Raw genomic sequence first — 21095 nt, 5'->3', positions numbered from 1 at the left:
ATGGCAATAAGCTCTAAGTGCAGGTGTGTTTCAGCACCTCACTTTCAAAGAGATCCAAACAGCATCGCCTGTGTGATGTCATGAAGTCAGTTGGCAGTATACCAGGCCACACCACCAGAAAAAAGTCAAGGTCATCACTCATCACCAGGACACATGAAAATGAAAAGAAGTCAGTTGATTGGAAGAAAATTTATCTGCAACTATTTTTATAATTGATAAGTTGATAATCCTTTCATTTTTCAAACAAAATGTAAACATTTGCTGGTTCCACCTTTGTAATTGTAAGAATCTGCTGCTTCTCTCTGTCCTTCGTGATGAAAAGTCTTTTGGATTTTGGACTGTTGGTTGGACAAAAGAGGAAACTCGAAGATGTCTCTTTGGGCTCTGGGAAATTGTAATGAGCATTTTTCACAATTATTCAACATTTTATGCACGTTGCATCTCTTGTTGTGATTTCACAAAGGAATGTTGCCACCAGCATCCAGATCACGATGCTGCAAATGCAGGGGTCTTCATCAGTGGGCTTCTGGCTCAGTCAGCATTGTGTTACTTCATTCAGCAATACAAAGTGTCATATCAGACATTTATCTAAATTAAAAGCTCCAAGATTATTACTTTAATCTTTTCTGACTGGAATTCCACTTCCATTTTAAATTTTCCTTTTTTTGTTGTCTTTATTCATGGTGCTTATGTTGTTTTGCCACACGCTTATACAGTAGTTGTACACAGACAATATATGAACTGTGAAAAGTGGAAAAATAATTTTGGATTTTTTGTTTCGAAGACAGTTTGTGGTGCTATTGAGCTATGTTGGATTATACTGAGAGGTGTTTCAAATATCTAGTTTACCCCATATAAATGGGCTAGACAGAATATTAAAAGCCTCTTGGTATAAAAAGATAACAAGATCAGGAAGTCAACAGTTAACCTGTCTCATTGTTGGATCGGCATCAGAACCATGCAATGCTTCCTTCGTCCATTATGAACCTCTCAGTGTAATGCAACCTCCAAACTACAGCTTCTGAAATGACCATAAAGTTGAATGAACACATCAATGGATATTGCTTTAGCACTCTCATGGAGGTAGACTTTATGGCAGAGTTGTTGTGTTAAACTGCATTAATTTTAGAAATCTACTAAGTAAACTGGCACCTGAGTGCAAATTTGCTCAGCAACAATATAAATTATACAACCTCAAAAATAGCTCCTTCTGAAGAGGTGTGTTCTACAGGAAGTGTAATTTGTTTTTCATAGAAGTGCAGAAACTCCCACACATGACGCCGTCCCTGTGATTCATTATAAATGAATGCATTGTATCTGTTGTCTGACATCAATGGTTGGACTTGCCAGTTAAACCTGGAAGTGACAGGAGTGCAGTGCATGCTTTAACTGGTCTTGCAAGCCAGAGTGAGCGAGAGGAAGGATTGCTGGAGTGGAGAGATTTACTGGTCATCTTAGTGAATGAAAGGGGAAGTGCTGTCCTTAAAGTTTTGCGGCTTAAAGTTAGAGGCTTAATACTGAGCCCTGGCCTCCCTAATGTGAGGCAGATTAGCAGGAAGGGCAGCCAACACACCAGTGACACCACTATGAAGGTATTGTTCAATGAAGAAGAAGATGTTGTATAAATGGTTACTTTTTCTCCAGCTCCATTTCTTTTGTTTTTCATTAGTTTTCTTTTATCAATAGGAATGACAGAGACAAACAATATTCACCCCTCTCTCCACCCTACTTTCCAATACAACAGCACCAAAATAAATGCAAAAAAAAAAAGAAATTATGTGGAAATTATTAGGTAATACTCCCAGTGTCGTTTTTGTTATCATATATGACATTCTATAAGAAAATATAAGATGCTTTCTTACATTTATTTGTTTTCTATCTCTAATGCTTCAATTTTTAAGGAATGTTATGAAAGTTTCCACACTTTTTGTCTATTTCTCAGTATGTAAGATATCTTCTCTAAGGCATTGCCATTTCATTCTCCAACTTCTTTAGTGGATAAAAAAAAAACTATTTCTTAAGTGGTGAATGTAAAATGAGAGTTTGAGGAAGATGGTTTTGGACAGAGACAATTTGAGATCTTGGTAAATGTTAAAAATCCATGAGTGGTGTGCGATTGCAGAGCAGCTATTATTCAGGCTTCTCTGCCTTTTAGTTTTGTCAGTTGGATATTTGGGTGGATGTGAACTGCTGCACCGCTGTGGCCTTGAGACTCTGATCCCTGCGTTGCTTGATTAGCTGGGGAATTAAGACAGATTATTGGCCATTGTTCTCGGGGGTCTATGCGGGGCCGGACTGGGCTGTAATCTCTTGTAATGCCCTGTCTCTGTGACTTGCTGCAAATGATTTAATTAGACGTGCTGCTCGGAGTCCTCATTTACCATACAGTCTCCAGTCGACCAGATCTGACCCCCTCCCTGAGCTAACTAGTCACTGGGAAGGAGCCTGAAGATGTTTACCTGCTAATTGCCTCGTTTGTCTGAAATGAGAGAGTTTAGCTGTATTTCTGTTTACCGAGAAACCTGTGGTTCTCGCCCACAGTCCAGGTGTAGAGGGGCAGTAGATGATTGATAGGCAGCCATGTGCTGGGAAAGCTCTCACATCCTCAGTCCAGTTTTAGCTGTGGCATTTGAAAAATGGCATCAAATTCGACAACACTCCTTGGCAAAACACTTCTGTAATTATCATTCAAGATGAAAAAAGCCTTTTAAATATTGCAAGTTTGTACAAAACCATGAAAAAGTGAAAAATGCTTAATTTTAACTTGTGTTTTCAAAGTTAGGAATTAGGGCTGGTGATATATCTAAGTTTTCCAACTGGTTATCGTCATCAACCTGGGATTGGCATTGTATTTGTCCCACCTTCTAAACAAAACAGACTTACAAAGTGTCAAGAAATAAACAGAAAGATACAACTGTACAACTCCTGATTCCAATTTTCTCCCTTTTACCAAAGACAAGTTTAATTCCCTCATTAATTCATTGTAAAACAATGAATCAGGTGTTTGAATCAGGTGTGTTGGAGCAGGGAAACATCTAAAACATGCAGAGCAGTGGTCCCTGAGGACCAGGATTGAGAAACACTGCTTTAACCGATAGTTGAATATGTTAACTATCAATTTTGATTATTGATTAATAAATCAGTCAGTCATTATTTAGATACAAAATACACATCTTTTTCACACTTTTAAGTTTTTTTGGCCTTTTCATGACTTTATTGATAGGACAGCTGAAGATGTGACAGGAAAGGTGGACAGAGTGAGTGGATGACATGCAGCAAAGGGCCGTAGGCAGGTGTCGAACCCACGGCTGCTGCAGAGGACTCATAGTCTCAGTACAAGGGGTGCATGCTCTACCTGGCCACCTTCTCAGTTAAAGTTTTATTTAAAGAATTGATTCATTGTTAAGCACAAACTTTCCACTCTCCACTTTCCACACTCTTTCTACTGCAGTGATTTAACATGAAAATTGGGGGTAATCGTTGAAACATGAGGTCTTTGAATCATTACAGACATAAATAAAAGCTGCTTCTCATTTTGAGCTGACGATGGTGGATTTTGTTGGCTAAAATAATGACTCATAAGCAGATTTCAAAAGCTGGCTAATGTAAGCTAATGCTAACTCCTTGAGACGGCCGTGAAGTCCATCTCCAGCTGACATTTTAATGTTTCTATCCGACATGGTTTAAAACAAGGACACTGAAAGTGTTGATGTAAAGTTACCGAACAGCTGCATTCATGGTATAACATGAATGCTACAAGACTGAGGCTAAAGCTAGCTTACATCTCAGCAAACATTGGTCAGATGGTGAAAAATGGCAGGTATGTCTACGTGATAGATGACTGAAATACACTCATTAACATCAGACAAGGAAGCACAGGGGACTCGGACTTCAACGTGTAGAGAAATGGAAAGCTTGACAGCTCCAGTTGTGTTGCTAAGCTATGACTGGACAGTTGCTGTTTGAAGGTGGGGTTTAACGAAGGGTCAGTTGTAGCTTGACATCAATCATGGGAAATTTATTTTTGAACCTCTTGTCTACCTGTCCTTATTCAGTAAATGTCTCTGTCAAACAAAACCATTAAATGCAGCACAATTACTGTCACTTATAGATTAACAAGACAGATCAAACCAAACTGTGAGAAGCTATGAACTCTGCAGTAGTGGTGCACAAAACATACATAATGAGCTGATTTTTGCTTACAGCTAAATCAGTGTTCAGTGACTTTTTCTGCAGCAGATTTATTGATTGTACTGAAGTTTAAAATCTGGTGTCATCACAACTCTAGTATGAACAGCTGTTAAATACAAACAAAATGACAATATCTATTCATTGCTGTGAGTATGAAGGAAATTTGTTCACATATTTTTCTCCCAGTTGCATTTTTAGCAAAAATTTAGATATGATATGGCTTTGAGAGTCTGGAGATTTTTGGTCTAAGTGCCTTAAAAGTGCTAGAAAAGTGCTTCAGGTTTACTCTTACAAAGCTGTATGAACCCTGTAATCAGACTTGGTGATTATGTGTCGAATATAGAACACTCCATAAAAGTGAATGAAAGTTTTGCATCACTGCCCTGCTTTGGCTTGTATAAATAATTGATGTCCTCATTAGCTGTTTCAACCACCATGACTCTGAAATTTCTTGTTAATGTGATGTATGGCCAGTTCAAGTTTCTCTGGCCAGGTATCCTTAGAGCTTGTTTATTTCCCATAATGCATTTAGCGTGCATCTGAGGTCAGGCTAATCAGTGGGGAAGCAGCCAGCTGTATTGTCTGTCCTCAACCCTGGTTCCTCTGCTCATCATCGCTCTGAGTCTGCACATTAACAGAGGTTTCCTGCTCCAGCAGCTGTTTACAGTTCAGGCATTTAGCAGAATCTGTTTTCCACTGTGACTTACAATAAGTGCAGCTGTAAAACGAGTGAGCATTTGTCAAGCATTAAAAGTGTAAGAAATGTCAGACAGTTTAAATGGCTGTGAAAAGTGTTGCAGTTTTAATCAGGGAGAGGTCTGATCAGCACTCTCATGTATTGAAGTGACAAAGAAAACTCCTCTTTGGAAATGCACTGTCATTTCATTTTTATTTTATAAGTTCTATCAAAAGCTCATTTTCTTTCCTTTTCTAACACATCTTGGTGTTGTTTTGTTAATGCACCTTAAGAGGCAGAAGTGTTTGGGGATGTTTGCTTGATTGAAATTCTCAGAAATTAGAAAAGGCATCTTTTTATGATTAATTTTGTCCTTTTGTCCACACTCCATCGACTCCTTAAAGCTCAGCATTTTGGAAATGTTCTCTTGAGTGATTAACGCCTCTGGAAATTTGGCTTGAAATAGTAAAAATGCATATATGACATCAAAGTTTAGTTTCCCCTTAAGCATGTGCACAAATCTGAATGAAAATGAATATCCATAACTATTTGAAAACCTAGTTAAAAAACAGCACATTCTTTTGTTCTGTTCATACCATCCATACCAACACTGTGTATGCGTTAGGATTGGGCTGTATACTGTATATGACATTATTAGTGGAAAAAACAACACATTTTTAGAAGCTGGTGATAGAAGTCCTTGAAGAATACATGACATTGTCTGGCTTACAGTGCTTAGGGTCTTGTATACAATTAGCTTTCTTAGACAAGTCTTGCTGTCTTTAATTACTTACAGCCCTTATATTAATGAATACATAGGAAATAAGCACCCTTACCACAAATACCAACACATGTTTTGATCAAAACGATTCAAAGGCAGGTTAGGGTGTGAGTGTCATAGATTTCTTGCACCTGTTTGAGTGGGACAGCTGACGTGGATTTTTTAATGATTGGTTCATGGTATTAATTGCATATCTTTGGTTATAAATGTCAAGTGTAAGTGTACGCCCAATTCAAATCTAATACCAGAAAAAAAAAAGTTAGAAAAACTTATTTGACAGTATTTCAAATTTTGATTGAAACTGATTTCTAATATTTTTTATATGCTTAATATTATGTAATTAGTCCTCTAAGTTACATAGTTATGAGAATATTGTGGATTTGGGAATAAAATGGGCCTGTTAGGGAACTCTGTGGCACTAAAGTTAGGGAAGACAATTGTCTGCTGTCTCTAATCCACTTTCATTTTAAATGTCAATCTATGTGATTGCACAGTACAGGTGTTGTCATGAGGCAACTGTGTGATTACACTGATTTGCTCAGAATCACAGGAACATGAATTACTGTTTCTTCTGATTAATAAGTAGGATTTATGACCTGCTATCAAATCACAATGCCGTTTAGTTCTCTGACAAAAGAAAAATATGCAAATGAGAATGGCTAACTCATGAATGCAGCTGCATTACAACACAGTATATGTGATCAGGAGGAAACTGACCAAAGGTGACTGAGCTGAGCAACTTGGCTGTCTGCTCCACTTTTATTGTTTGAAGGGTGGAAAAGAATTTGCTCCTTTTACATTGTTCAGCTGTAAATATTTGGCCAGAAATCTTTACAAAAACAACCTGGATGCTACGGAAAAATATTGATTTCACTCGTAATCAGTGTTTTGCGTATAAATTAGTTGACACAGTGCTGGCATAGTTTAAAACCATGTTATTATGGTAAAAGATGAGGGTTTTCTCAAGACGTTGTAAGTCCTGTCCTGCTCTCTGGTTATCTTCTGTTTAAAGCTGCAACAACATTAGTTAACTATTAAATTAATCACCATTTATTTTATTAATATACAGCTATTTTGACAGTTGGTTTATCATTTTGAGTCTTTTTTTGATTAAAAAATGTCTCTGATTTCAGCTTCTCAAATGTAATTATTTTCTGGTTTCTTTATCCATCTGTGACAGTAAATTGAATAGCTTCTGGTTTTTGAGAAAACAAGACATTTGTCAACATCACCTTGGGCTTTGGGAAATGCTGAGTAACATTTCTCACAATTTTCTGACAGTTAATCAACCAAATAATAATGGTCAGCGGATTGATAATGAAAATAATGGTTAGTTGCAGCTGTACGTCTGTCCGTTTCTAAGCTGTGTTTCTGTCCGCATTCTAAGCTAAATTGGTGTCTGCTGCTGCATCTCTTTCGAGAGCCCAGTAAACATAATCCACAATGGGAAATTTCATTGTCTGGCTGAGGCAGGTGAAACAGACACTAACTTTAAAAAAGTGAATGACTTTGGCTCTCTATACTGTGGCAGTTACTTTAGTGTATTGATTAATAATTTACTCTGTATGGTTTATTTTCTTCATTTTGTTTGCAGAGCACACAATGCTTTGTTTGTTTATGGCTTTGACTTCCCTATAATTAGTAAGGCAGAGATAGTGTGTTCTGGAGGACTATATTAATCATATTCAGTATATAAAGTTATAGAAGCCTGATGAAGCCCTGTGTGGGTTGAAACTTGTCAATATTGTACAAACAAAACATGAATTCACTGTAAACAAGTTTTTTTTTCCTCCTGTTTTGTGCTTGAGCCTGAAATTTATATTTTTAATATAATGATCCAGGCTACAATATGTAGATTATTAGAAATCATCAGGGGATTTAATGAAATGCAGACCTGACTGAAGGCTATACTTAAGATTCATGAAACTGTACCGCCAGTGTCTGCAGAAACACACTGTTATTTTACAGTGTGACTTGACAAAAGAGGCGCACATCCCAAATATTTATTTGATGTCGGGGGACTGAGTGAAAGAGAGCCAGGCGCACACTTTATTTGGTCAGATAGAGCTGCTGGTGAGCTGTAGCCGTCATTGCCTGTGTAATGCATACACAACAGCTACAACAGAATGGCTTCCAGCTGCACCCATGCCGCCAAGACGAAGTGGAGGCAAACAAATCTGTTTGTTATCCCTGCCGTGTTCGTGTCCTGCTGGCTGGCATGCAACCACATCGTGTTTTTTCACAAGGTGATTTATGCGCCTGACACGTACGACATGGTTTTATATTAACAACATGCTGACTATTAGAGGTTTCACTAATCCTAAGAAGCTTTTTCTAAAAGATGACACAAGCTTGTGTTTGGTTGTGGCGAAAAGCTGCTGGCAGTCAAACATATCCAAGGGTCATTTTCAGGGTGTGTTTACCCAGTGTGACCACAGACTGAAGTCACTGCGCAGTAGCAAAGAGATAATAACACAGAGCTGTATTAGAGTTTGGTTTGAGTGTGTTTGGTTTCTGCATAGCCAGGTGGAGCTTGTAGCAGTCTGGCTTTTGACCCTTTTCTTTTTGGAAACTAGAAAAGGTTAGAGTCGACAATTAACCTAACCTGCCAGTCTTCACACTGTGGGAGGACACCGGAGCACCTGGTACACCCACGCACACAGAGAGAGTGCTGCCACAAGCATCATATTTCATTACAGTTTTATCCATATTCATAAAATTCACCAACTCTCTTCTGCTGTAATATTTGTTGATTTTTTTTTACCTGTCGACTCTGCTCTCTAAAAGCTTCTACAGCAGTGGTTCTCAAATGGGGGTTCTGAGAATAATTTATTTTCACTGTAATTCCATCTATAAGAAACACAGTGACAGAATGGATGAGTATTTGGTCACTGGTTTCATAGACCAGTGTTTCCTCTGTTTGTATTTAGCAGCAGTGCACCACAGCAAGGAAATCACCACCACTGCAATATGTAGTTTATCCTTAATGTTATCTACAACTGAACTAAGTGTAGTCCAAATGCTTTAGAAGTAATGATAATTTAATGAGGTTTTTAACATTAGCACCTCAGTTTTATGCATAACTAAGACTTGAACAGCAACAGATATGAGACAAAACTAGAATTATTGCCCAAAGCAACGCAGCTATATTAAAATTACACAGGAAATACTGTACACTTTCTGTAATAAAACATCTAAAAGCAAAAATCTTATCAGATGGGGGTCCACAGGTTACAGGTACACAGGTTATTTGCTAATTGTGTCAGTGTAGGGTCCTTGGTCTTTGAGAACCACTGTTCTACACCGTTAGCTCCTCTCTGTCCAGCTGTTATTACAGACATGTCTGAACTCAACACAGTCCCTACACTCACGCATAGACTCGCCTCTTCTGTTGAGCTGTGACTTTTAACCTATTATGGCCAAGGGTTTATGGGAAATGCTGTTCTTTGAAGAGAAGTATGGATTTTTTGAAGTGGAATTGTATGACATACTTCTCCATAGTCAGTGTATTGCCTGCAGTAGATAGCGGTAGACACGATCCCAGTTTGGAGAAGCGGGTAGAGTACGGATGAAAGAGGCTAAACAATGTACTGCTGTGGCAGAGTCAGCAGGAAAACATATTTTAGCCACCTAAAAAATCAATATTAGTTTAAATGTAAGCTATAGTTGGAACATAAGTCAAATATCTCTTTCTTGAAAGTCACCAGACTCCTTTGAGAAAAACAGTCATTTTACTTTGCAGGGCAGGGTTGCTCCTCTGTGTTTCCTTGAAGATTAATGTTTTTTAATGTTATCTTGTGACCTCTGGCCAGTTTGAGCTAACCCTTGAAAACACAAAGTCACACAATAACACAAACAAACTATTCTATTGAGGCAAAGATGGATGAGCAACTCATGTGTCCTGTGAGATTTTTTCCAATGATATTTGGTTGGTTTGGAGAGAGCGATATTTGGCTTATATAATAGCAGTTTCTTATGAGAAAAGGCTGTTTGTTGACAAGACAAAGCGGTAAAAATATTTTAAATATAGTGTACACTTAAACTGATGTTAATTTATTTATTTTAGGTGGCTAAAATATTTTGCTTTTGCTTCTTACTCTTCCTACTTGCTGCCTCTCCAAACTGGGGTGTTCAGACCGTCATCTACTGTAGATAATACAGTGACAAAGGTTCTTAATTTATTTCCACTTCAAAAAGTCAGAAAAATCCCTTTAAATACTGCCAAAACAGAAATAATGAATAATTATATTCTGTTTTTTTTTTTTTTAATTGAGCCTCCTTATCTAGCTGTATGGAGAGGAACGCAGTCTGTTATTACAAATGTCAATGGAATGGAGGTTTTCTCTGCTTCTTGAACAGAAGGACGTTTTTCATTCTTGTTCTGTTTGGTTGCTGCAAAACCAGGTGGCATTGCCAAACATAGCTGCTCAAACCAGTTCCACAAATGATTCCTCTGTTTTCCACTAAATATAGAAGTCAGTGATTTATGGGAGAAGCTTTTGGCTTGTTTTGCATTTTATATAACCTCAAAGGCCTAAAGGAAGTAAATTTTTGGATGTTAATGGGTTTTTTCTCCTTTCATCAGTTGCCTGTTGAGATGATGTATAGCCCTCTCCAAGATTAGCATCTTTCTCTTGACAGGATTGATTGATAGCTCTTCAGAGATGGGTTGAAACTGGTGCTGTAGTGAGAATATTCTGAAAATTCATATTAGCCCTCAAAGCGTTTAAACTGGCTGTCTGTCAAATAAATTTCCCATGTCAGCTGTGAAAATTGTGTATATATCTTGGACTCCTTATTTGAATAGCTCTGCAGAAGCTAGTTCTGCTCAGCAGTCAGGAGAAAACAGCCTCAGGACGGATGGTGAAGCACCGAGCGGTTTCTGCGAAGCGGGTGACTCTTTTACAAGCAGCAGGTTCGCTCTTATCACTCAACACTTCTCAGATTTCCACTCTTGTGCCAAAGACAAACCCGCTGTTCCTCTTAAAGAGCTTGTCCTGCACTACATAGATGATCAAACTTAACACCGATGGCTTTGAGACTTGTTTGTCTTTCTTTAAACCATCAGACATCCGACTGCTCTGCTGCCCTGCTGACCCCACACACTCTTCCTCCGCTTCGTGTGCAGACTTAAGATCTTTTTCAGCAATTCAAACATCATAAATCTTTTTCATTTTAAAGATAAAAGATACTGAAACTGACATGCAGTGTTGTGTTGTTGTTTTTCCTTAGCTGTTCATGTTCGCGGTAGTACATTTGCATACTCTGTGCCCTTCCTCGCTCCAGGAAGTGGAGCAGCAGCCTCTGAGCATTCATCATTTACATGACGTGCCCTATATTCAGAGGACTGGAGGGGGCCGCCAGCATCAGCACTTCTACTCCATCCCCACTGCTTTTACCAAATGTTTCCTGTGAAACAGAAGTTGTAGACGTGGGGGTCATTTGTGATCTGATGTTCAGACACAGGCTGGGCCACAGCAGGATCAGTCACAGCAGACCTGTTTCATCTGTCACAAAAATGGTTCTTATATTTCTGTCAAATATTGGATAAATGTGCTGAAATTGTAGCAGCAGTAGTAGAGTTCTCAATAATGAGGCTAGAAGATGATTTATCCTTTTGTATTAACATATTAAAGCTAAGTTTATTTAAATGGGAATTACCAATTTAGAAGGTACCAGTTACAAATAAAAGGTAATACTGAAACATTTAGTCCATCAGCAGAAAATCACCATTGAATAAATTGATTACTTTATTAGTTATTTGTCATTCAAAAATGCAAAACATTGTCTGGTTTCAGCTAATCCAATATGAGAATCTGTTGCTTTTCTTCTTAAGTTTTACTAATTTACTATGTATCGGGGTTTCCTGTGACTAATGATTTTCCTTGTTGGCAGGCAACTCAACTCAACTCAGTTTTATTGTTACAGCACCTTTAATAAATACCTGTAGTTGTTAGTTCATGCCAAGAGTCAGTTAGTCATTGCACGTTTATGATAATAATTTAATTATTTAAATATATATTTTTGGGGCACGATGTGAGCAGCCTGTAAATGCTAACAGCAAATGTGTAATGATGTGTCAGAACAACCAGCAAGGAGCACGATCAAACGTTTTGTGAATTTATTTCAACACAGCGTCACCTCAAGCAGGTCTCGTTTTTCTCAACATGGGAATAAATAGCTTCCAGCTTCACAAAAACAAAACAAAAAAAACAAGAATTTAACACTATGGATGGTGTATGCTCAGAAATTTACTCATTGCAACCTCCTCAGTGCGCCCAAACCTGCCCTGTCTTCATCATCCCCGGATTAAGAGGCCTGGTTGGAGCCACTGTGAATCACCAGTGTTGTATTCTTGTTTGTCAAATTTACCTCAGTTGGTCTCAGAGGCTGTGTCCCCATCTAATAGCACCGCTAACTGAGTTTACTAGCTAATGGCAGCACAGTTAGCAGCAGGGCACCAGTGACTTAATTGGCTCATTCATTTGCCTGTTTGCCCGGTCCAGTTCTGATCCTATTTTAAGAGGTGCTCACCACCAGCATTCCCCACTGGGACCCACCACCCTGGGCCTGAAAATCTCCCCCTCCCGGCAACCCAAAGCTCCTTTGCTAGCGGCATAAACAAACACCAATGCTCCCTCGGTTCCAGTTCCAGTTGAGATTTTTTTTTTTTTTGTCTGGGACTAAAGGATAAATTGAAACAAATTTGACTTCTGCTTCTCACCAACATAGGGTTTAGTTAAGTAATGTCGGGGTTAGCCCTAATATCACTTCATATCAATTTTGGACTCTTCAAACAAAACAAAACAAAAAAAATCACCTTGGTGTCTGAAATTGTGACTGTACAGCATATCTTTTAAACTTGTTGTAGCCTGAAAAACAATTCACTTATGGCTTAAACCAACTTGTTTTTATTATCTATTAATTTGTTATTTTGTCAATTAATCAATTAATTATTTTCTGACATTTTATAGACTAAACAGCCACTCACACAGCTGAGCAACTGACAGTGTTACAGACCAGCCGTAAACTGGTAGACTGCTGTTCGCAGAGGGACAGTTAAAATCTCACCTCCTGTTCTGGCTGAAGAATAAACAACCTGTGTTGATGTGTCTCCTCAAACATTTTCTCATCCAGACTCATTTAACTTTTCATTCTGTTTTTCTCACTGCAAAGGTTTACTACAGCGAACTGTTGCACCGTGTCAGTCTTAGTCAGTTTGTTTACATCTGCTTCCACATGAGATCACTTGAAATTGCGTCCCGCAAAATCCTGTGAGATTCCATGAGGTCTGCTGAGATCATGTTCCCTCTAGTTCATAATCTTAATATGGTAATACAATAAGGCCTGGATGTAACCTGGAGGACTTTTGGAGAATATGTGAAACAGTATTTAATGAATATTTAATAGACAGTGTTTTGTTATGAACATCCAATTTAATTTTACAAGAAAAGTTGTGAAAAAATGTTTGTGAATGCTGTCAATTATAGTTCTTGGACTGAGAATCGGAATCAGCTAAAATCATTATCAGAAGGTCAGGTGCTTAAAAAAAAATCCAAAGTCTGAATCGGCCAAGAAAATAGGCATTGGTGCATCTCTAGTCCTTCCGTGCATGTTGTCCTCCCTGTATCTACCCCTTTCCTGTCTACATCTTCAGCTTTATATACTTTAAATTAAAAGACACAGATAGCTTCAAGATAATAAAAAAAAAACAAAAAAACAAAAAACAAACAAGGCGTCCATTGTAACTGAGAAGTGGACTTTGCAGGAGGTCTGGCATACGAGAAGCACACAGTGGAAACCTCTTTGCTATTTAAAAAGTTAAGTTTAGCACCTCAGCATGTCCTCTGTAGTCGAGACAAACGTCCCCACGTACTGTACAGGCTGTTCTTGTCTCAGCCTGCCTCTGTCTCACTAGGACAGATGTTGGAGGTGAATCGTGTGTCTCTGTCCTGCAGCTCTCTGAGCCAGTCCTGCGCAGTCAGCTCAGCTGGCCTCTGCCTGTTCTGCTGGCTGAGCTCAGGCTGCAAGGACGCATTCGTCCCCCTGGAGAGGCTGCAGGCTCTGCTGATGCTAGAGGAAACAAGGATGCAGGATGTAAGGCGCAGCTTGAGCTCAATTTGATGTCTTGGAACAAATACACCAGAGTTTGCAGCCTGAGACAGCACTTTTGTTGTTCTGCTTTTTGTTTCTTTTCACGAGTTTTTGTTTTGGTTGTCTCCCGGGGGCCAGAGATGGGGGAGAGGGGGACGGCCATCACACCAGACAGACAGGTGAAACATTTTTATGATTGGCTTCAAGTTGTTTGGTCCACAGTCTATCATAACTTCACTCAAATAAATCCTCTGTTTGACCATGAAAATGATGACTTCTATAACACATAAAGAAACATTCTGAAAGGCTGTGCTTACATATTGTGCTGTTTTCCCAGAGGTCATAGGTCTGCATTTTATTTTTTCACTAAACGGCTGTTTTTGTGAGAACAATGCGTCAGAGATGTGAGAAAATATTTTGAAAATCTTGCACTTTCAGAACAGAAAGCTCACATCACAGTCAGTATTTCTGTGGTTGTGACATCTATAGCTGCTGTTTTCTCATGGAGGTCTGCTCTTAGCTCGCTCTCTGTTGCCTGCGTCACTGTCTTCAGGCTGCACTCAGTTTGGCATTGAGTGCTGTGAGAGGGTCCTCACACTGTGAGGACAGGACCACGCACAGGCCAGTTGCTTGTCATCATGTTTCATCTGGACAACCTGCTGATGAGATGGCCTGCATGGTGCACTGTTGGATTTATCTGTGTATTTTCACTCACTCCTGGCTTCTGCATCCTAATTAGGAGACTCAGCACTTTGTAGAATTCCACTTACTTTTGGTCCACTAGCAGATTACTTATCTTGGCTCTCTCCTTTGGTTGCTGTTTCGTTTCTCTCTGTTTCTACCTGCTTGTGCAGTGTTTACTTTGAGCTGAGTCTAGTCATGACATGAGTGTTGACATTTCATCTTTCCTCTTGCCGTTTAACTAATTTGTTTTCTTCTTGCAAGAATCACGTAATTCCCTATTATTTAACAGATTGTTATATATATAAATATTAGGAAATTATACACTGGTGTTCATTCAGTTCAGACCAAGAAAGTGGAAGATACTTTGTTCATCTTTACCATTACTTATTAAAACAGATGCTCTATGACAAGATGATGCATTACAAGCTACACTAACAGTATGAAATGGAATACACTTCCTGTCTCCTAAGTGGGTGCCGTTGGAAGTGTTGTAAATGTTGTGCGTGGATGAAAGTATTACTGATGGACTATTGCTTGTGATGTCTGCACAGTATAACAAAGGTGCAGTATAAATTTAATGTTTACAGCTTATTTTATTGCTTGTTTAGATCTGCTAGCTTAATATGCTTCATATTGCTATACAGCATCATTGGAAGAGATGCCTGTGTTGCCACATCTCACGAGAATGTGTCGCTGAGACAGAGGCAGTTTTCAAACAAAGTTAATTTTCTCCTGATTTGTCTGTTTGAAAAAATGCCATATTTATTGTCATAATGTTCAGAAGATGTCAGGCTTGTGAAAAATGGGTCCAATATTTACTTCAGTGACTAAGAGCCGAAAAAATCTGACGTAATTTGTGCTCGCAGTCAAGTCTCTCATTGGTTTAAATACATTCAGAGTCATTTTGTGTATCTGTGTCACATGGGTTTTGCCCCTTTAGGAGACTAGCAGCAGGTCCTTTCTGAACCATCTCTGTTATTACAAACAAACCAAGAGCTGTAAGCATGAAGTCATATGGACTGACATGTGACTTAGTGATGTCATCCTACACCAATGGGATAGATCTGTGTGGGGAAATCAGATTCTTCTGATTGACAGCAAGTCATTCTGCACTGTACTGAACCTTAAATTTTCTTTTATTCTTTGGTCCCACAAATGGCTCATAAAGACATATGATTTTGAGCATGTAAAACAGGTAGAAACAGGTAGAAACTGGCATTTCGTACCATAATGGAGGGATCGTTACTGTTTGGCAGGACTCAAACTTTGTTTTCGCTGCCCCTGTAGGTTCTCCTACACTCTGGTCCTTGAAGGCTACAGATCACTTATCGCCAATAGATGGTGGCAACTCTGTTAAAAGTTAACAAATAGCAGATAGATTTAATAGTGGTTTACCTTTGAATTTGTGCTAGAATTAAAACCTACCATCACAAAATTGACAGCCTGTTCAGCACTGGAATCCGCTTTCTACTGGCCCATTTTTTTAAGAGCTCAACAGAGTCAGAATTATGCTTTCACACCAGCCCAAACTAACCAAATCAAATGGGTGGATGCACCAGACTTTGACTGAACTGAACCAAACAGGTTAGGTTTGACAGCATCCCAATGTGAGTGGTCCACATTAGTAATGTTAACAGTTACAATCACAGGCACTGAGGTTGATCTATGGATCAGGAGAGCCAGGTCACAAAAATTAACAATCTGAGTAAGAGATGGGTTGTGGGTGGGGAAAAAGGGTGAAGCATCACACCATTAAGAAAGATGCTTTGTGTATTTATGCACAAGGCACAGCAGCACAAATTAATTGATTTTTTACTTCTGTTTATTCTAGATACCCAAAGTGTGGGCCGTGGCCCCCTGGTGGCCAAAGTGGTCGTTACAGGTCATTAAAAATAAAGTTTAGATTAATGATCAGATTAAATGCAAATATCTAATTATAGATATTTTATGGTAATTTCAAACTTAGCATTAAAACATTAACACTGAAACATATGTATCAATGGCAGGAAATCATAGTTGATGGAATACATCATGGGCACGACAAGTGTTAAAATGGAAAGATATGCAAGTTTACAAATTGTTATGTGGATGTGGATGGATCATCAATTTGCACTGCATTAGCGTATGCCCACATCAATCTCGGATACTTCTGTTTATGAAATGACAAATTTCCATGAAAATTGAGTTGTAATTAAACGTCTGGGTGGGCACCAGAAGATTTTCAGAACTCACATTTTGGCCATGGCATCCTTAACTTTGGGAATGACTGCTCTAGAGAGTTTCCTCTGTCCTGTCAAGGTTATAACCACAGCTTTTAGTTTTGCTGCTTGGGTGTCCGACAGTATTTGCTGTAGTGACATTACTAAAACTGAAAAGCAGCCTCTCGAATAATTAAAGAAAACACTTGTGTCGATACAACACACAATAAAGAAATCACCTGGAAAGATTGTGCTGCTCGACATAATTTGAAAGGTAATATAGTCTATAGGCTTGGGGTAGAGGTGCAGGTCTCTAAATTGGAGAAAATAGTATGTTTTTTTGGTGGGTGGATGATTTATGCATACATGCAGGTTCAGATGATCTCAGGTCTGCACATCATTAGTGTAAACATACTCAGTGGTAAGGAAAAATGGTCAAGTTGTGTGTATGTGTGCATACTTCTGTGCTGCTTCCCTTGTTAAATTCCAGCCGATAACCTTGAACCTGCAGCACGCCACTGCCCCCGTGACTCTGTACCTGGGTGTAAACGTCAGCTGGGTGTGGATGACATATTTCAGACCCGGTCCATGTTAGATTAGAACAAGCCCATAAAGCTTACTGCCTGACTGTAACGGCGGCAGTGTACTCACTGCTTTGACATTGGCTGGCGTCCTATTTACCCACCCTGTCTGCTACCTGACAGAATTACACCCTCCGCTCGACGAAGGTTATGGCAGACTGTCCTTGTGAAAATCACTCGTGTTACATTGAGTTATTGTGGGCTCTGCTGGGGATTGCTGTCTCTGTCTAATGATAAACAGATGAAAGCGCTCGCACTGTAATTATAAGTCTAAGTAGCACATTGGCTCTGAGTTCCGTAAAGGAGATGAGTCGCAAGTTTTCCCTGTTTGTTTTTTTTCACTTATAATCGGTGCATGTGAGTGAAATCACTGAGAGCTAGTTGTGTGTGTGAGAGTTCTCCACCCTGTAGGCTTTTTATTATTCATGCTGTGACACTGCATGTTGTTTTGTTCGCCTCTTCATCGAAGCTGGCAGTTTGAAGCCAGTGACGCTCCTTAAATCCTGGACGAGCTGCTGAATGTAATCAAGCTCGCAGCTGTAAAGAAAGTTTGAGGAATTTTTCAGCCCCTTTTTGAAGAAAGATGCACATTATATAAAATTTTATTCATTTATTTCCTTCTAAATATCCACCAGAGCTTCTAACCAGACAGGAGAGGAGGAGGGAGAAGGGGATGACAGCAGGATGAAATGAGTTTTAGATTTATAATCCCCCAGCCGTGACCCCCATTTCCTTCATCTTGACGTCCTGGGGAAATGTCATGTCAGACTGGTGTTGGCCAGATGAGACGGACAGGAGAGAGATGCCTCCATACACACTTGCACACACTGCATGCTCAAACAAACTTCCCTGTCAGAGTCTCTGCCAACACCAGCATCACCTGCATTTTTCTGTTGTTCTGTTGTTTTGTCAGATAATAATGGTTTGCTTGCCGTCATGCACACTCTTCCTTTAGTTTCCCAGTGAATCACATCCTTATTTCTTCCTCCATATGTCATAAAGGAACACTACAGCTGTGGCTTTTTCTCTGTTTCTGCTAGAAATGTCAACACAGAAAATCTCCATCTGTAGGATACTCAAAGGACGATTTTTGCTTGAAGGAAGATTAAAGATAGTTATGCAATTGCATGTTATGGAGGAGGTTTTCAGGCCTTGAAGTTTGTGTGAAGATGATTTCAAAGTAGATTTTTTTTTTATTAGATTTTTTTGCGGCTTTGGCTATGTAAAGTCAACTTAAGTAAAAGAGATAGTTCAGATTTAGGGTTGTATGAGGTACCAGTGAAAGGAGCAGTTAGAGCTACAATGATTAATTGATGTTGAATCGATTATTAAATTCATCACCAACTATTTTGTTAATCAGTTAATGTTTAAAGAGGAAAAAAAGGCAAAATTGTAATTTAGAATTCAGATAGTTAATACCATTTTTACATCAAAATTGGCGTGTTTATGTGGGGTTTTTAAACATGGGTAAACAGGCTAAAAATAGACAAATGACCATTTTCTCTCTGCCAGTAGACCTGCTTGCCTTTTCCTTTTGTCTGATGTGCATTGGAAAGCAGACACTGAACTCGTGTGTGCAAGAGAACAGAGAGAAAGATGATTTTAAAAGTGCCTTTGTGTTCAGCTCTTTGCACTTTTGCAGCTTAAGCAGAGTCTGTGGTTTGAAGTTTGTCTTTTGTGTCGCTATGTCATGTTCACTGTCAGCTGATATGACTTGTGTTAAGTTACTGCTCAGTAAAACACAAAATGTCCTGATTGTGATGCTTCATAATAATTTTAGATGACAAAATAATGTCGGACTTTTATTGTGAAGAATTTATAGGACGTAAAATGTGCAGTCGCTTGACTAAAGACGATTGCTTCATTGTTAAATACGCTCAACCAGCATCTCCTGTAGGAAAAACACTATGGATAAGTACCTCATACAACTCCACCTCAAATAATCTGAATTGCCCCTTTAAGTCCTGGATTTATATATCCAGTTCTGTAGACCCTGTCTGTCCCAGACAATGTGAGGCTAAAACTTTGTTTATTAAAGGAACTGTTTTTTAATTGGGGTTTTCAGAGGCGTGTAGATTCGTGTTGTTATATCCAGCTGTTGGCATGACGGCGGCAGCAACACTTAAAGTTGCCCTCCTCTGACCATCAGTCAGACGGTGTGCAGCAGGAGAGTGGAGGAGCATGTTTTCTCTGCCAGTCTGTCAGTGTTGGTCTGTCTCTGTGTGTGGGAGTGGCCTTTGACCTGCTGCAGACAAGCGTGTAGCGATGAGGCGGAGAGCCCGCTGAGCCTGCCGCACTCCTATCATTAGCATGTAGAGTCACGCTCTCCCTCTGCACCAGCCATTGTTTTTCCACTGTTTCTGTCCTTGAGAAGAAACATGCTTCATCTTCAACAGCCCACATTTGCTCCTTTTTAATTTAGCAGCTAATGATCGAGGTCAAGGATTTTCTAATGTAGCACAAATTGATGCATGGTTTATTTTTTCCTCTCTGCTGGTACATTAACCTTTTTCCCCTATAGACTGGATGGTTAAATTATTCTGTATTTTTCTGTCGGTGGAGGTGTAGTCTGGCATTTATTTCAGCCCAGCAGCTGAGTGATGGTTGCTTTCGCTGCCCCGCTAAGCTGACAGTTCCATTTGGTGGGTTTTTTGCTGCAGTTGGCGTTCAGAGGAGGTGACACTTTGTGGTTCACAGAGAAGGTGACGCACAGGTTACATGAGCACAGAGACCAGCGGCAGAGGTGGCTTGATGGAGGGTTTGAAATAAATGAGACTTGTGCCAGGTTGTTTCCTTTTGATAACAATTTTCAGAGCAAATGAAATGATGCCATTTTTACTGCTGTGTTGTGTATAATTGTTTGTACTTCAGATCCATTTGTTTGTTTACATTTGATTGAAATGTCAGGATTCCCCTGATGTGCAGTTTTATGTTTGCCAACTCCCAGCTTTATTAAAGAGGAAAAATTCAGACTCTATAGTTACAGAATGTTATTTTACCACCAGAAAGGCTGCCTTTAATAGTCAGGTCCATGATCCAATGTATCTGTATCCTTTCGATTAACAGTGTCTCTTTTATGTTATTGTTCATTGTAGTTACTTCCTGACATATCTGGGTAGGACTGAGTATCATTAAAAAAATTTAAATATCTGTACTGATACCTTGGCTTTGGTAATAATTTGATAACTTCTTAGGTATGGAAATTTGGTATCATAGTATCGATGTTCGGTACCCAGCCCTATAGCTGGGGATGATTGTTCTTTCTCTATAAAAGTAGGATAACATTACTTTTGCACAGCTCTTTTGTAGGCTTGTTTGCCAAAATGTGTCAGCATAAGGAATAAAATGGTAAACTGAGGCCATAATATTGAGATATTTTTTTGTGTGTTTCTTGGTTTGAGTGCGAGGACATGACAAAGAGGCGCTCTTGTTCATGTCACAACTCCACCTGTTTCACATCCTTTTCAGCTGTTGATATACAGAGGATTTTGAGGCTGAGGTGAGGTTCCTCCAACTTGCTTGAGTTGGAAATCCCACTTCTGGGGGCATTCCATTTGAAATTTCCAATTGGGAACTCCGTTAGTTTCAGTACACAATGTCAAATTCCATCTTGTTTTTATAAAACATCATGTACCCCAGTGAAAACTCAAGCAAGACTTTGGTTCAACCCAAAAGTAATTTTCACAAGAGCCAACATGAATCCCATCAGTGCATTCAAGTTTTTGAGTGAGGCACTGAATTTTAAACTTCCCCCCCATCTCATTTGTTATTTACTCAGTATGAAAACATCGGCCGAATGCTGATTAACAAAGTGCAGAGCTGTACCTCAGGTCCTCTTGTAGCCACCGTTCTTGGCACATTTGTATAAACAAGTCTGTACTTAAGGGAGC

The 21095-nt window shown here is 39.2% G+C and overlaps 1 protein-coding gene across 2 annotated transcripts in view; it reads left to right on the top strand.

The window, feature by feature from the left end:
- trim62.1 (tripartite motif containing 62, tandem duplicate 1) overlaps positions 1-21095 on the top strand; it is a 51879-nt gene that overhangs the window by 14053 nt on the left and 16731 nt on the right. The gene's annotated exons all lie outside the window — the stretch shown is intronic.

This window comes from Lutjanus erythropterus, chromosome 2 (genome assembly GCF_056507025.1).
Source record: "Lutjanus erythropterus isolate fLutEry1 chromosome 2, fLutEry1.hap2, whole genome shotgun sequence".
Taxonomy (NCBI): Eukaryota; Metazoa; Chordata; class Actinopteri; order Lutjaniformes; family Lutjanidae; genus Lutjanus; species Lutjanus erythropterus.
The sequence above is the reverse complement of the archived record's forward strand: the minus strand, read 5'-3'. Positions and strand labels throughout refer to the sequence as shown.